This window comes from Balaenoptera physalus (genome assembly GCF_965194825.1).
Source record: "Balaenoptera physalus genome assembly, chromosome: 21".
In the NCBI taxonomy this organism is placed as follows: Eukaryota; Metazoa; Chordata; class Mammalia; order Artiodactyla; family Balaenopteridae; genus Balaenoptera; species Balaenoptera physalus.
Genome location: NC_138902.1, coordinates 20,243,638 through 20,262,263, shown reverse-complemented (window position 1 = coordinate 20,262,263; position 18,626 = coordinate 20,243,638). Strand labels below are relative to the sequence as shown.

Genomic DNA, 18,626 nt, shown 5'->3' with positions numbered 1-18,626 from the left:
GTGGGGGCGGGGTCTAGAATTTGAGGAATGACCTTCCCCTATCTGAGATAAGACTCAAAATTGCCTTTTCTGATACAGGCCTTTACTGTGGAGAAGGTGCTGGGAACATTTGCAGTGATCACCCTTGACCCTCTCGCTGCCAAAGCCATGAGGAGATCTCAGCTGTGACTCTGAACACGCCTTCTCTCCAGACTTTCAGGTGTTCATTTACCTGCAACCTCAGTTCTCTTATGGGTCTGAGAAAAGTCATTGATTCTCAGATTGTTCAACTTTTTCTTATTGTTCATATAGGAGTGATGCCTTCCAAGTTATTATTATTTTTTAATTAATTATTTTTGGCTGCGTCGGGTCTTCGTTGCTGTGCGCGGGCTTTCTCTAGTTGCGGGGAGCGGGGGCTACTCTTCGTTGCGGTTTGCGGGCTTCTCATTGCGGTGGCTTCTCTTGTTGCAAAGCATGGGCTCTAGGCGCGCGGGCTTCAGTAGCTGTGGCACGTGGGCTCAGTAGCTGTGGCTCGCGGGCTCTAGAGTGCAGGCTCAGTAGTTGTGGCGCACGGGCTTAGTTGCTCTGCGGCATGTGGGATCTTCCCCGACCAGGGCTCAAACCCGTGTCCCCTGCATCAGCAGGTGGATTCTTAACCACTGCGCCACCAGGGAAACCCCCAAGTTCTTTTTATTTCAGGGCTGAACTTGGAAGTTTTTGTAATGTTTTAAAGTGTCCTTCATACAAGTTTGGCCCATGACTTAAGTTTATTCCTGCATATTTATTCTTCTTTGTTGTTATCGTGGATAAGATTTTCTCTGTCATTACAACTGTTAGCTTATTTGCTTATTTAAATGAAGGCCATTGATTTCATGTTATTTTTATATCTTGCTACTTTACTGAATTCTTTTGTTGGTTAAGTTTCTTTTATCATTCATTCTCTGAGGTTATAATATCTGCAAGTAGAGGTGATTTTACTCCTTCTTTAAACTATTCTTATACCTCTAATTGATTTCTCTTCTCTAATTGCACTGGCTAATACCTGTAGTACAAAGTTGAATAGTCATGAGGATAGTGGACTCCTTGCCTTGTTTGTGATTTTACTGGAAATGATTCTGATATTTTCATATATAGATATATATATATTTAGGACACATATATAAAGTATATATACACATTTTATATAATAGATTATAATACATGTTATCTGTATATAAAATATATAATATATAACATCATATGTAATTATATAATTATCATTGATAAGTATTATGGTTATATACTTATTATAAAATAATTATAAAATTATAATATATAATATATATTATATGTTATATATATTTTATTATGCTAAGAAAGTAATTATCAGTTCCTATTTTCTTAAGTGTTTGTACCAGAAATAGTTGTTGAATTTTGTCAAGGGAATTTTCAATATCTATGGAGATAGTCATATGATTTTTCCTTTAATTTATTAATATGGAGTATGATATTAATGGATTATTTTATATTGAACCAATCTTGCATTTCTAGAATAAATGCTACTGGTTATGTTGTATTTATTTCTTAATGTTATATAAGATTCTGTTTACTAGCATTTTATGTAGTATTTTTACATCAGTATAAGTATATAACTCCATAGGTGTTGTTCTTTTACTTAAAAAATTCAGATTTAGTTATCAGTGTAATACTTCATTAAAAATTATCTTCATTAAAAATTATCCCTTTATCTTCCATGTTTTAGAACAATTCATAAAGCATTTGAAATACTGACTCTGAAAGTTTGTCAGAATTTTCTTCTGAAATTATCTGGGCAAAGTGGTTTATTTTTTAAGTGGCATAGTTTCTTTATTTTTATCTTCTGTGAAAAACATTATTTATTGATAATGGAGTCAAACACTGTTAGCCTGTATTACCCCAGGAAATTATACATTTCATGTAGGTCTTCAAAGTTATTTGAATAGAGGTCTGCATAATAATGTCTTAGGATGTTTTTAATTTTTTTGTTTCAGTGGTTGTTTCCCCTTATTATTTCTTATTTTTCATATTTGCGATTTCTCCCTTATTTCATTAATTTCTTTGAAGTAAACCTACAGTAATTTTCTTTGTTAAGTATACTATTTTTCTATTTCCTCCCTCATTAATTTCTACTTTTTATTTTTTTCCTTCTTTGTGCTTTCTTATTACTTTCTTATTCTTTTTTATAGGGTTTTGAGCTGGTATTTAATTTATTCATTTTCATTCTTTCATTTTTTTGACTTGCATAAATGGAGTTCTGTGAATTTTCCTCTAAACATTAATTTCAATGTATCTCTTTATTATCATTATTTTTTAGAAATTCTGTCATTTCAATTTGTATTTTCCCTTCACAAGAGTGTTTTTCATACACCTGTTGGCCATTTGTATGTCTTCTTTGGAGAAATGTCTGTTCAGGTCTTTTTTAATTGGATTATTTGTGGCTTTTGCTTTTCGATTTTAGTTTTTGCTATTGAGTTGTAGGAGTTCCTTATGTATGTATTTTGAATATTAACCCTTTATCAACTATATGGATTATAAATATTTTCTCCCATTCTCTAGGTTGTTTTTTCACTTTGTTGATTGCTTTTTTTTCTGTTCAGAAGCTTTTTACTTTGACTGATCTTATTTTTCTATTTTTGCTTCTGTTGTTTTTGCTTTTGGTGTCATATCAAGAAATCTTTGACAAGGACAATGTTAAGAAGCTTTTTCTCTTTGTTTTTTCTAGGAGATTTACAGGTTAAGGTTTTACATCTTTAATCCATTTTGAGTTGATTATTGTGCATTGTATAAGATTAAGATCCAATTTCATTCTTCTGCATGTTGATATCTAGTTTTCTGAACACCATTTATTGATCAACATCACTAATCATCAGGGAAATGCAAATCAAAACCACAATGAGATATCAACTCACAGCTGTTAGGAAGGTGATTACCAAGAAAACAAAGGACAACAGTGTTGATAGGATGTGGAGAGAAGGGAACCCTTGTACACTGTTGATGGGAGTGTAAATTGTTGCAGCCACTTTGGAAAACAATATGGAGGCTTCTCAAAAAATTAAAAATAAAACTATCATATAATTCAGCAATCCCACTGGTACTTGTTTTGAAGTTGTATTTGCATAGCAAGATATGATTTTTACTTGGATTTGGGGAGGGAGAGAGGGAGTATCAAAAACCTCTGTGAGACACCTCTTGGCTTCCCTACTGATTAAGACTTTAGTTATTCTTGAAACCTGTTTTAGAATATTTTGGCATTCTTATTTTAATCTTTAGAATGATTGTACAGAATGTAAAAAATCAAAACTTAAAAAAAATTCTATTTTAACTAGTTTGCATTCAAGTACTTGAAAAATGGACGTTTCTTTACAGAGCATGTTAGGTATATCTACCTTACTATATCCATGGCTGTATGTTTTCTAAAGCATCTACCCTTTCCTAGTAATACAGAATGAGGCTGTGGCTCTTAAGTAGGCAGTTTTGGAAAGAAAAAAAAAATCTAGATGCTGCTCTTTAGGGATAAACTAAGCATCACACCAGCATATCAAAGAAACCCAAATAACCTACGTTTACACCTGTTTTAAATCAACATCTTTCTCCAGTTTCTCCAGTCTGTGGATAGAAATTCAATGTGTAGTCTCTGTGAAGCTCATAAGAGAACAACTCTCCATTTAAAGGGTCTAATGGTCTTAGACCCCCTTGAGGAATCTAGATTAATGGAGATTACTCAGAGAATTGCAAAACATAGGAAATCCAGCTAGTGAATGTGTAACACTTGGATCCAAAAGGCAAAATGATATCTCATGAGGCAAAAGCAAACAAAGAGAAATGTCCACAGATGTAATAAAATACTGATGACGTAAGTTTTTCCTGTTGTGTTTTTGGCTTCACAGATACAGTGTGGGTTTATATAGAAGTACATCAATTATATCAGCTTTATTAAAGGGTAGATTATGAAGAAACCAATGTTATTTGTCACCGTTCAATAGTTTCTATATTCCCTCCTGATCCTGCTACCAATAATTGTCAAAATACTAAGCTGGCTTCCACCTGGGAAAGTCATCCCCAGAGTAGCTGTTTACCTTTTTAGCATTTAAATCACACATGTTGACCTAAAACTTAGAATTAAAATACTACCAAAACAGTTGCTGCAATTTTATAAGGTAAAGCTCAGTTTGCAGCCTCTTAGGTGGGTCAGGATTATTCTTGTAGCCTCCATCTAAAGGAAGTGGAATCCAAGCTGTAGGACAGTAGTGAGATGCCAGTGTCACCCAGTAATAAGTGGAGGACTATGATGAGGACCAGTGATTCCCTGAGGAAATTGAGGCCTCTCTGCCTGAACCAAGCTTGGCCAGGCCCAGTGAACTCATTTCTTCTAACTCCACAGATTGGTTTGGGTGTACTAAAGATGAAATTTATCTTTGCAATATTTGTTATTTATTATCAAAATTTGATGAGCAAAGTTATAGTAAACACAAGATTTTGGAGACAAAAATAATGGGTGATTATTTTGAGTTACTTGACTAAGTTTTAAGATAGGAAAACTAATTAGCATATAGTATTGAACTGACTGCTGTCAATTCAAGCCATTCCTATCTAAAGGCTAATGGGAAACCTTCCCTACTTGGCCATAGCAAACATCTGACACCATTTCTTAGTTGTTACTTAATACTGCCATTCCAGTGAGTCAAGGGACTGCTTGTCTTAGATTAGTTCAGATTTTTAAATTTCATATACTGGCAGAAGTTCACAGAATCTGGAAATCTATGTGGCATTTTTATTGTGCCAAGTAGGGCCTTAAAAGCAATTACCATTTGCAATCGCCTTCATTTCAAAAAAGAAGGAGAATTTTAACCATAAGAAAAAATGGAAACACATGCTTTCAGAATCAAGGACAGTCCCTCAAATGGGACAGCATTATAAAAACCTGTGTTTTCCCATCTTGGTTTTTGTTTTCATTTGTTTTTTTTCATTTTGCAAGAGAGCAGTGTCAATTTTGTCATGTGCTGGCATTAGCTTGAGGACCAGTGTCTGATGTCTGTGCCCGATACTTTAAAGCAATGTAACCAGAACATTCTCTCATAGCCTAAGTGAAGTATGATGAGAATCGTGTATATCATTTCATAAAGATAACTTAGAGGGAGCCGAAAGAGCCTCTAATTGGCCAACATCAAAACAGACAGAGAAATAAATATAATTATGGGGAGAAACTGGCAGAGAATAAAATACCAGTGCTTTGTTAAAGCAGTGATGGAGATGAGCAAATTTCAATCTTAAATGAGACATAAAGACGATAGCAAATCAGCTGAATTGTTTAATTAGAAACAGCAATTCTCAATGAGAAGAAAGGGGGTTAACTTTTAAAAGAATGGCTCAATTTATGATAAGCCCTAGAAGCTTTAGACTAAAAACAAATTGTTTTCAAACAGGCATGTGTTTGGAAGGACAGTGTATCTTCATAGTCACCTCTGTGTGAGCTGTTGGGATCATGAGAGCTTGACTTTCTGCCTTGTTTAAGTTGCTTGACACAAGGTTTAGTTGCCTGTTGTAGGAACACTAATATAAAAAGCAGAATTTGTATGTGTTGTTGGTACATATAGCTCATAATTGAGGGCCGTGAGAAATGTGCAGCTGTACTTTCATTGCACCAGAAAAGCAAATGTTTCTGTTGTGTTACAAGTCTGTGTGCTTATACCTTCCTAACTTGCTCCTTTCAGAATAATTTCCCCAGAGTCAAATCCCAGCCAAGTGCAGCCTTTACATATCGAGGTGGGCAGAAATGCTACCTCGAGGCTTTTTCTGAAGTTGTAAAAGGTTGACGCGTACTTTATTGGTTGGCTCAAGGATGAAATTGTGGAGGTTTTCATATCAAAACAGCTGCACTTAAATTTTCCATCCAAAACACCGCCCCATTTATTCAGAATCAGGGGATAATTGGAAAAGTAGTTTCATAAGATTCTGGCTTTTTAAAAGAAAATAAAGTTGTTTAAAAACATGCAAATTATTTTGTTTGTCGTTGACTTTTCTTTCTTTCATAGTGTAGTTGTACATTCGTTCATGCCCTGCTTGGTTGTCTATGTTTGGTATCTACATTTGTTTTGTTTCAGGTCTAAGATGTTCTTTTACTCCAGTAAAAACATTATTCATAATACCAGAGATGACACGGGGAACTCTCGTTATCTATGCAAGTGGGTGAAAATACAGCAAAACAACATGGATTTTCATGGATAAAATTTACATAGTTGAACACAGTGCATTTTATCACTGAGATAAATATTACCATCTTTTCCTGATTGTTGCCATGTAATTCTTATGAGAAACAAAATTAAAATAAATAAAAAAGAAAAATCAATTCTGTCTCTTTCCAAAATGGTAAGTATATATGTCAAGTTCCCTAAGAACCGTTAATGGCTTTTATTAATAATTTTTTTTTATCCCAGATGTAATTACATTAAGTAATTTGGTTTCCAGAGGAGTTTGAATAATTAAAAAGCACCTGCTGATTTTCTCCAGTAGAGTAAAAAAGTATTTTAATAATACACAAACAGCAGAAACTGAAGAAGAAAAGACTTAAGTAAAGGATCAATAAACTAACCAATTTATTAATTTTCAAATTTCAAGCTTATCATTGCATTTATACCAAGACTTGCTACCCAGTAGTTACAGATGGATGATGTTAGTGAGACATTAGCTACATTGTTGTGTTTTTTTGTATACCTTAATGATAAATGCTTCCCTTCCCCCTTTGATCTGGCTTGTTCAATATCCATATGGGAGACATGAACTCTAGGTGACTCTCTTGATTACCTATGGAATTGGAGTGAGGGTAGCATGCTTAAATGATATCCACAGTTAATCTTGGGACATTTTAGCTTTCATCTCTCCAACCTCCCCATACCTCCAAATTATTTCAGAATCACTGAGATGCAGGAAAATGTGCTGAGTGTGGTTTTTTCCATCTCCTACTTTGGCTGATTACCTTAACAGAAGTCCAGGGAAAATGGAATGGTCATTGTGCAGGCATGAGGGAAGAGACATTGAGTTTAGCCTCTCATCATTAAGTAAGCTTGGCTGAATTTGCTATGCTCCTTTCCTTGCAAAGCATTTTTCTTCAGCCTCAACAAGTTCTAACCTACCTGCTGATGAGACTTGTCCTGACCTTTCTCCGTGCCTAAAAGCTGCTCAGAAGCTGACTAAGACAAAGGGTCCAGCTGCTGCTGAAGTTCTTCAAATGAAGATCATTCTACGTGGGGTTAGGGATGGCTGGCTGGCTAAAAAGAAACTCTTAAAAAAAAAAATTCCAATGAATCTCCTATTTTTTTTTAAGTTTGGACTATCCCGTAAGTAGCCATTATTTTTATTTATTTTGAAAAATAAGTGGCAGTTCCGAACTAAGAATCCCTCAATTCATTTATTTGTAAATAATGTATAAATGAATAAATCTATTTATAGTCTCACTGTTCACCATTAAGAATCATTCTAATTTCTCTGGTTTTAGGGAAAAATAGACTGGCCATCCAAGATTTAAGCCTTCAGTTACCTAAACACCAGGAGGTGCTATAAGATAACATTAAGGAACATGATTCCCCCCACTTCCTAGATTTACAGGTTTGAAATTATTGTTACACAACGTTCATTAACAGAACTCCTTTCTCTGAGAAGGTCCTAAATGGCCAGATTCTAAGGTAACAGACCATCCCCTGAATCTAAAGGACTCTTTCAAGCGAGGACAGTAGCCTTGTCATTAATAAAGATTTGCAGAGATATTTTCTACATGCCTAAAACCAGGAACTCTTTGTGGAAGGATAGTAATTAGAGTACTGATACTGTTTTTGTGTGTGTAACACAGTTTAAAATTGCAATCAGAAAACCAGGTGAGACTGCCAAGTGAAATTCTGGAGCTGGTGTGTTACCTCTTGCCTGGTGTATTTACTCTTCCAACCATATATCAGGTAAGTCTGTGAAGACAGCCTTTTCAGGTACATAGTTAAAGAGAAATGTATTTGTATTTTTCTAGTGAACGTATAACATCATCTCTTCGGGGAAGCTTCTAATGAGTAATTTTTAAGAATTATCAGCCTCATTGACATATAATTTACTTAAAATGAAACCAGCCAATTTGAAATGTACAATTTGATGAAATATATATAGTCATATAACCACCACCAAAATCATGATGTACAACATTTTTTTGGCCTTTTTTTCTCTCCCATCTGCTTTTTTAAAAATTGATGTACAGTCGATTTATAATATTATATGAGTTTCAGATGTACAACATAGTGGTTCACACAATTTTTTAAAGGTTATACTCCATTTATGGTTATTATATTGGCTATATTCCCTGTAGAACATTTTTATCACCCCCCAAAAAAGTTCCTTCATGCCCGCTTTCAATTAACATCATCACATCACATCCTGGACCCTGGCAATCACTGATCTGTCTTCTATGACTCTACTTTTGCCTTTTCTAGAATTTTATATTAGTCTTTTGTGGCTAACATTTTTTACTTCTCATAATTCTTTTGAGATTCCTCCATATCGCCTGTATTAGTAGCTTATTCCTTTTTATTACAGAGTGGTATTCTATTATATGGTTATATCTCAATTTGGTTTATATTCACAACTTGATGAACATTTGGGTTCCTTTCAGTTTGGGGATGTTATGAATAAAGCTGCAACAAAGATTCTTGTGCAAGTCTTTGTACGGACATATGCTTTTCCTTTTCTCTTGGGTAAATACTGGGAATGGAATGGCTAGAATGAAAAAATATATATATATAATATATATATGACATATATATTATGTATAGAATATGTAACTTTTTAAGAAACTGCTGCAGTATTTTCCAAACTGGTTGTACCACCTTACATTACCACCAGTAGGTTATGAAAGTTCCAAATCTTCCACACTTCACTAACACTTGGTGTAGTTGGTCTTTTTAATTTTAGTCATTTGTAGTGGTTTTAATTTACATTTAATGAGTAATGATACTGAGTATCTTTATGATTTTACTGGACCTCCAAAACTCTTCTTTTGAAAAGTTTTCATTCAAATATTTTGTCAGTTTTTAATTGGGTTGTGTTTTCTTATCATTGAGCTTGGGGAGCTGTTTATATATAAAGATACAAATCCTTTATGAGATTTATGTTTTGTAAATATTTTCTTCCAGTCTGTGGCGAATTCATTTTTTTCTCAATGAGCATAAGTTTTTAGTTTAGATGGTCTTCTTTATCAATTTTTTTTCTTTTATGGATCATACTTTTTGTGTTGCTAAGAAATCTTTGCCTGACTTAAGGTCATGCAGATTTTCTCTAAAGTTCTCTTCTAGAAGTTTTATAGTTTTAGGTTTTACATTAGGCCTATGATTATTTGTGTTAATTTTGTATACGGTGTGAAGTTAGATCAAAGTATTTTTTGCACATGAATATTCAGTTTTTATAGCATCCTTTGGTAAAAAGACTGTCCTTTCCCTGCTACATTGCTTTTGCACCTTTGTCAAAAATCAGTTGTGTTTGTGGATTTATTTCTGGACTCTATACTGATCTAATGACCTATTTCTGTATGTTACACCAATACCACAGTCTTGATTCCTGTAGCCAGGACTAGATACATAATTTGTGGGGTCGAGTATAAAATGAAAGTATGGATCCTTTTGTTCAAAATTAAAAACTTCGAAGTGAGAGAGTGGCGTGGACATATATACACTACCAAACGTAAAATAGATAGCTAGTGGGAAGCAGCCGCATAGCACAGGAAGATCAGCTCGGTGGTTTGTGACCACCTAGAGGGGTGGGATAGGGAGGGTGGGTGGGAGGGAGATGCAAGAGGGAAGAGATATGGGAACATATGTATATGTATAACTGATTCACTTTGTTATAAAGCAGAAACTAACACACCATTGTAAAGCAATTATACTCCAATAAAGATGTTAAAAAATAAATTAAAAAAAACAAAAACAAAAACAAAACTTCAAGGCAGTGACAGCAGAGCATTACACCAAGCACAGAGCTTTACTAAAAGTGGGGCCTTGTGCAACTATGTGAAACCGGCCCTGATTGTAGCATTTTAATATGTTTTGAAATCAAAATCAGGTAGGGTTAATATGTCAACTTTGTTCTTCATTTTTAAAGTTGTTTTGGATATTCTAGGTTCTTTGTATTTCTATATGCGTTTTAGAGACAGTTTGTCAATTTCTTAGAAAAAACTTCTGGAATTTTTTCTTAGTACAGTGAATGTATAGATCAGTTTGGGGAGGATGTCTTCACATTATTGAGTCTTCACATCAATTTAGGGCTATTCCGGTTATTTATTTTTCTTGAGTGAGTTTTGTATTTGGTGCCTCTCATGGAATTTGTCCATTTCATCACAATGTCAGATTTCTTGGCATATAGTTACCCATAATATTCCCTTAGTCTTCTTTTACTACATGGAGAATCTCTAGTAAGATCACATCTCTCATCTCTGATATTGGCAATTAATATTTTCTTCTTGTTTTATCGATTTTATTGATTTTCCTCAAGGATTGTCTTTTAGTTTTATCGATTTTCTTTATTACTTTTATGTTTTTTATTTCACTGATTTCTGCTCTTATTTGTATTATTTTTTCTCCTCTATTTGTTTTTCATTTAAATTCCTTCTCTTTTTCCAGTTTCTGAAGGTGGAAACTGAGATTGATTTGTGCCCTTTCTTCTTTTCTAATATAGGTGCTTAGAGCTATAAAGCTATAATTTCTCCCCTAATTATTGCTTTAGTGGCATCCCACAAATTTTGATATGTTGTGTTTGATTTTTATTCAGTTAAAACATTTTCTAATGAAAAAAATTCTTCTTTAAGTCATGGGTTATTTAGAAGTATGTTATTTACTCTCCAAATATTTGAGGATTTCCCAAACATCTTTCCATTATTTATTTTTAATTTAATTCTTCTTTTGTCAGAGAACATTGTATAATTTGAATCTTTTCAAATTTACTGGGATTTGTTTTATCACCCAGACTTGTTTATTTTGGTAAAATATTCCATGTGCACTTGAGAAAAACGTATATTCCACCTCTTTGAGTGGAGTGTTTTATCAATTTCAGTTAGGTCAAGTTGATAATGTTGTTGAAGTTTTTTTTTTTTTTTGGCTATTTTTCTATCAATTTAAAAGAGAATGGTATCAAACTATAATTGTGAATTTATTTCTCTTTACAGTTCTATCAGTTTTTTCCTCATATATTTTTAAGCTCTTATGACATGCAAAAACTTTTAGGATTATTATGACTTCCTGAAATATTGAACTCTTTAACATCATGAAATGACCCTCTTTATCGTCAGTAATATTCTTTTCTCTAAAATATACTTTGTCTTATTTTCATGTAGACACTCCAGTATTTTTTTATTAGTATATGTCTTTTACAATCCTTTTACTTTTAATCTGCTTGTGTCTGTATATTTAAAGTATGTTTCTTGTGGGTAGGATATAGCTGGGTCATCTTTTTTAATCCAATTTGACAATCTCTACCTTTTAGTTGGGATGTTTAGAGACCTTACATTTAATGTGATTATTGATATTGTTAGGTATTAGTCTTTTTACATTTGTTTTCTGGTTCTGTCCTTTATTCCCCTTTTGTACATCTTCTGCCTTTTTTTTGGATTTATTGAACAGTTCTTATGATGTCATTTTGTATTCTTTCTTAGCTTATTAGCTATAACTCTATGTTTTATTTTTTAGTGGCTACTTTAGGGTATATTTTATGCATTTTAAAATTATCACAGTCTAAGTGATATTATACCACTTAATGTATTGTGTTATAAAAACCATAATACATTGTTATTATTTTGGTTTAAATATATTTATCTTTTAAAGAGAGGTAAAGAATAAGAAGAATGTCTCACACACTATATGTTACCATTTCCAATATTCCTTCCTTTGTGTAGACTCTCATTTCCATCAGGCATTATCTTCCTTCTTCCTGAAGGACTTCCTTTAACACATCTTACACTGTGGATCTCCTGGTGATGCATTCTTTCTGCTTTTGTATGTCTATAAATGTCTTTACTTTGTCATCATTATTAAAATGTGTTTTTTCTGGGTATAGATTTCTAAGTTGACAATCTGATTTTTGCCTTTCAGTACTTTACTGGTTACTCCATTGTATGCTCACTTGCATTGTTTATTAAAGGAGATCTGCTATCAGCATTATTCTGGTTCCTAGTAATATAATGTGTTCTTCCTGCTGCTTTAAGATTTTTTCTTTATCACTGGTTTTGAGGAATTTGATTATGATGTGCTTTTGTGTGTTTTCTTCATGTTTCTTGCACTAATAGTTCATTGAGGCTCTTGAATTTGTAGGATTATGATTTTCATTAACTTCAAAAAATTTTCAGTCATTATTTTTTGTGTCCTGTGCATTCTCTTCACACCTTTAGACAATTCAGTCATATGCATATTAGGCCACTTAAGTTGTCTTGCAACTTTTTTTTTAAATTATTTTTTTCTCTGTATTTTCCATTTTGGATAGTTTCTACTGTGATATATTTAAGTTCACTAATCTTTTCTTCTGCAATGTCTAATATGCTGTGAATCCCATCTAGTGTTTATTTCATCTTAGACACTATTTTTCATTTAGAAGTTTGATTTGGGTTATTTTTATATCCTCTTTGTCTCTACTTTTGATATGTATGAAATACAGTTACAGTACCAGTTTTAATATTCTTGTCTGCTAATTCTAACATCTGGGACAGTTCTGGGTTGACTTTGAGTGATTTTCTTATCATCATGATTCATATTTTCCTGATTCTTTGCATAACTAGTAGTCTTTGATTGGATGTTAGACATTGTAATTTTATATTGTTGGGTACTGGACATTCTTATATTCTTGTCAGTATTCTTGAGCTTTGTTGTGGCGTGGAGTTAAATTACTTGGAAAGAGTCTGATCTTTTTGTAATTTGCTTTGAAGATTTGTAATGCAGGACCAGCACAGCATTTAATCTAGGGCTGTTTACTTCTCACCAATGAGACAAAATCCTTCTGTGAACTCTACCCAGTGCTCCATGAATTAAGAGGTTCTCAAGTGTGGCTGGTGGCGCGAGCACTAGCGCCAGCACTGTCGTGCATGTGGGCCCTATTTTCTCTAATCCATTTGGTTGGCTCTTTCTCTGGACTCAGCAGTTTCCTTCCAGGTATGCTGATCAGTACTCAGGGAGCACGCTCTGCAGACCTCCTGTCTCTCTCTCTGTTCAGCATTTTGTTCTCCAGTACTCTTTCCTGCACACTCGAGCCATCTTAATATCCCTAGATCCTCAGCTCCATCTCTACACAGGCTGTCGACCAGGCTCTGCTTGTGTTCCTCCTCTCTGTTCTGTGGCCTGGAAGTTCCCTCGAGGCAGTATATCTGGGACAATCAGATGGATTTACTGGTCACTGCCTCTCATTGCCTGATGTCTAGTATCTTGAAAACCATTGTTCTGTGTATTTTGTCTTTTGTTGTTGTTGTTATTTCAAGTTGGAGATTGAAGGGTAAATCTGGTCCCCTCTTACTAGAAGTAGAAGCAATTCCCTTACTCTTTTCCATTGTTTGGTATTTTTCAATGAGATATAATTGATATGTAACATATTAGTTTCAAGTGTAGAACACAATGATTTGATACTTGTATATATTGCACCCTTTTTAATTTTTTGACTTCATTTCTCAGTCTCTGGCTTTAGTTTAAATAGATGTTTATTTTCTCTCTCACCAGAGGTCAGGTACTCTAGTTTACTTTTTGTTGAACATTGAGTAAATAAATAAATAAATGGTATGATCAAAAGGGGATGATTACAATAAACATGGAAATCTTAAAGCTTTCTATAATCACCTATCAAGTTATCTTGATTTATAATTGTTCCATGTTCGTTATCATCAGCTCTTTTGTAGAGATCTGGAAGTTCTTGACTGATCGTTGTTCATGATTTCTAGTGATATGGGAAGGGTTCTTTCTCCTTAGCAGAAGAGAAAGTAGAACATTTTAAACTTTTTTTATGAAGTGTCAAGAAAATTTTGTTTACATTGTAAAATCAATGAAAATATTGAAGCTTTTCTTTCTGGAAAATATTAGATATTTAAATAAGAAAAATTTTAGTTTGTTCCTGTGTAGTTTGATTGGTGATAATTATGAGAATTATATAATTTAAATCTAAACTCTTGATGTTTCTTTCTTTTTTTGGCAATTCTTCCTTATGTTAACTATAAAAACTCTTTTTGAGAATTACTGAATCAATAATTTTCACAAAGTATCCGATTCCTCATTACTCTTAGTTGTCAGCATGAGAAATCCCATTTGATTTATGATGTTACAATATCTGTAACTCTAATGGTTCAGTTCTGACGAATTTTTATTGTCTTTAAAAATACTGGCACAAGGTTAAATTTCAAACAATATAAAATTCTCCCTTTCAGTTTATATATCTATCTAACTTTTGGAAAATTTACAGAAGAGTATTATACCCACTGTTCTGTTTTGACCTTTCTTTTTTCATAAGCATATCTTGAAGGTATTTCTTTGTTAGCTTTTACATTTCTAACTCTTTTTTAAATTGCTGCAAAATATTATTTTATTTGCATGTATTATAATTTATATACAGTGCTCTATTGAAGTTTTAAATAGAATTCTTTGTTTAACTAAAAGTATTAGTATCAGCTATAATTATTTTATATTTGATATTAAACATCTGTGAACCCTTTTGGGTTTGTATTTTATTTACTGAATTTTCTGGAATCTTTGGACCATTCCAGTTGGCACATTTAGATCATAATTTTTGGCTAAGACAAAGTGTGAATGCTTTAAAATGTCCATAAAAGCAGCCTCTAGAGCAGCTTCTCTTGGCAAAGCACAGCCCAGAACCAAGCCAATAGAGGCCATGAGGTGTCAGCATCCTTTCTGTAGATGTTTCAGAAGAACGCTGTAACTCATATTTGGAATGTGAGAGTTAGTAGTTTGGCAAAAATGAATAACACAAATAGGTCCTAGTTTGATGATCATACATTACAAAAAATTTTGGATTCATATTTGCAAACATTTGTGATTTCAGGATTTTTGAAAATTGATATCTAGCCTGTGAAATGAGGCAAAATATTTTCAAAAGCAAGGTTTAGGATTACTAAGAAATTTCTGATACTATTTCGCAACAAGATTGATGAAAGAAACTTTTTGAAAAAAAATAAAAATATAGAAGAAAGGAAGATCACCTTGAAAATAATACAAATGTGCCACACATTTAATACTTTTTCTCCTAAAAGCTAAAGCTGCTTCCTTAGATATCATCAGGTTATATGTCACTATAGTCATGGAAGAAAGATTAGGGAAGGAATCACAGACATCTGTGGGCTCCCCATTTTCCTCCAGGCGGAAAGGAGGGACGACTAATATTTATTGCTCAAATTTCTTAGGTAAGTCACTTGTCATACATTGTCTACTATAATCTTCAGAACAGCAGTGTGAGGGAGGTGTTATTGGACCTGAGATTCAATGATATTAGGAGTTTGAACAAGGCCATATAAACTATTAAGTGACAAAGTCAGGATTTGAACCCAGATCTACCTTTTGCCAAATCCTGTACTTCTCCAGAAGGAAGGTTTTCCCCACTATAGGATATTGTGTGCGTATGTATGTGTGTGCACACGCGCACATGTGCATGTCTGGAGAGTTGCTCCAAGATTCACAAACACCTATATCCTAACATAAAGAAAAAAATCTGCATAGCCTGCATTTGTTTTGAAGAGGAAAGGAAATACATTTTCATGTGAGCGTGAGCCCACTACTTTGTACTCTCCAAATACTCTATTTGCAAAAATTGATGGGGGTTGGAGGCCTAAGAATTTGACCTTTGATGACTTAGAGAAAACCACATTTTAAAAATGTGTGCTCTTTGGTTGGTTGTCACTGGAACTGGAAAAAAAGAGAATAAAGTTCTCATGAGAGGAGGGTCTTAGCAGAATGGAAGCAAAGTCTAAGTGAGGATGGATTTGTTATGAAGAGATTCCTGTGGTCAGGACTGGAAGTGAATTGTTTGGAACAGTAAAGTCTGACATAAAATTTGAAGTTGTTCCCTGTTCTATGTTATAATTATTATTTTTTATCAGTAAATCTTCAGGTAAAATTTTACATGTAATGTCCTTGGGTTGGTTTTAACATGTATTGAGGGAAGGGGTGATGTCTCAGGTGGGGTAAAATAGTGAGGAAAGGGGAGGTAGCAACCACAGAAGGTTAGATGGTGAGTAGAATCCCAATTAAGCAGCAGCTGTAATTTAAAGGGGGAGGTAGGAGAGCTTTTACTTCTCCTCCAGCTTCCATTCTGCTCTGCCCTGAGAATCCTCAGCAACAGTAGGACACTGGACTTACCGTAGTGGGTGAAATGGGGATTGAACCTAAAGGAATTGGCGATTACATGAAGGAGGCTAGAAGACTTAGGGACACTTATTTATTTATTTTTTTTTTTAATTTTATTTATTTATTTATTTTTGGCTGTGTTGGGTCTTCGTTTCTGTGGGAGGGCTTTCTCCAGTTGTGGCAAGCGGGGGCCACTCCTCATCGCGGTGCGCGGGCCTCTTACTATCGTGGCCTCTCTTGTTGTGGAGCACAGGCTCCAGACGCGCAGGCTCAGTAGCTGTGGCTCATGGGCCCAGTTGCTCCGCGGCATGTGGGATCTTCCCGGACCAGGGCTCGAACCCGTGTCCCCTGCATTAGCAGGCAGACTCTCAACCACTGCGCCACCAGGGAAGCCCCCACTTATTTATTTTTAATTTTTATTTTACATTGGAGTAGAGTTGATTAACAATGTTGTGTTAGTTTCAGGTGTCCGGGCAAAGTGACTCAGTTATATATAAACATGTATCTATTCTTTTTCAAATTCTTTTCCCATTTAGGTTGTTACAGAATATTGAGCAGAGTTCCCTGTGCTCTACAGTAGGTCCTCGTTGGTTATCTATTTTAAGTATAGTAGTGTGTGTATGTCAATCCCAAACTCCCAATTTGTCCCTCCCCCCAACCAGGGACATTTGATTTAAATGACTTTCATCCTTGTTGGGCTTTCTTGTTTTGCCATTTTGGGCAGTGATAAGATGCCTCACAAAAATATTCCTGAAGTTACTCTCAATATCTCTGAAGTGATAACTTACTACATTGTCAAGTTGACAACTTGTGTCCTTACAGAGAGAGAAACTGCTGCTGGGTTGCTTTCTTGGTTCCCTTTCCTTGGTTTTCTTTCTCTCTTTCTTCTTTTCCTTTTTTGTATGTGGGGGGTTATGTGTGCAGATGGGTCGAATTCCTTACACATAGCAAGTGGCTTTCTCTCCAGGTGTTTAAAGTTCACACTGAGCATGTTGTAGGTTTTTGAAACAATCTCATGGATATAAGAAGACTGAGAAATTGAGGCACAAGGAGAGTAACGTGTTGTAGCAGAATATGGAGCATATCCACAACAGCACGAGGTAAAATGACCTGTGATATTTTTATAGGTTACAGAAGCTGTCATTGGCATTGCTTCCACGTAATTTTTTTCTGCTGAAGTTATTGATGGAAATGGGGAGAACATAACAAGATTAAAGAACATTTTTATTTTACCCTTAAATTCAAATAATACAACCCTTTTTTTTGTTTTTTTAAATTTATTTATTTATTTATTTATTTTTGGCTGCATTGGGTCTTCGTTGCTGCGCGCAGGCTTTCTTTAGTTGTGGCGAGCCTGGCTACTCTTCGTTATGGTGTGCGGGCTTCCCATTGCAGTGGCTTCTCTTGCTGTGGAGCACGGGCTCTGGAGCACGGTCCCTAGAGCACGCAGGCTTCAGTAGTTGTGGCACACAGGCTCTAGAGTGCAGGCTCAGTAGTTGTGGCACACAGGCTCTGGCGTGCAGGCTCTGTAGTTGTGGTGCACGGGCTTAGTTGCTCCGCGGCATGTGGGACCTTCCCGGACCAGGGATTGAACCTGTGTCCCCTGCATTGGCAGGCGGATTCTTAACCACTGTGCCACCAGTGAAGTCCCAATACAACCCCATTTTAAGAGAGGTAATTTAAAATGTCCATTTGTTAAATGTAATGCTTCAGTTGTCTATTTCTTTGAGCCTCCTTAAGTCAAGTCCTGGTATTAAAATTTTTTAACTAGATAATTACCTTTCCTTTGTGTGGGAGGATTCTCTCCTCTTCCCAAGAGCAAAGTCATCTTAGCTATTATTTTTCCTTCATAAAGTCTCCTCTAGGACTTGTCATTTATGCTTCTCAATTTAAGCAACCTTTTCTCAATGTCTGCAACTTAAGTACATAATACTTTATATTGTTTTTCTGGCTTATTTAAGTAAATTACTGCAGTTGTTCCCTGGTCCACCCATTCATTAAAAACTGATGTGATATACAAAACTATTTGAATATTTAGAGCACTTTTACTCTTCCTAATGTAAGTCAAATATTAATATATCCTTACATACCTCCATTAAGAGACAGCCGTGTCATGGATAAGAGCATGGACTTGAGATGAATGCCTGGGTTTGAATCCAAGCTCCATCACTTACCCGCTGTGTGAAACTGATCAAGTTCCTTAATCTCTCAGTGTGTGGTAACCTCATCTGAAAAATGGCTGTTAAATAGCATGTCCCTTTTCTAGTTCTTGTGAGAATTAAATGA

At 34.7% G+C, this 18,626-nt stretch overlaps 1 long non-coding RNA gene across 1 annotated transcript; it reads right to left on the bottom strand.

The window, feature by feature from the left end:
• Nucleotides 1-340: 340 nt before the first annotated feature.
• LOC309651762 lies at nt 341-11,778 on the bottom strand. The gene is made up of 2 exons (XR_014258373.1): nt 9,961-11,778; nt 341-9,661 (listed from the first exon to the last, which is right to left on the bottom strand). It is a non-coding gene; the product is annotated as an uncharacterized lncRNA (long non-coding RNA).
• Between the last annotated feature and the right edge of the window lie 6,848 nt (nt 11,779-18,626).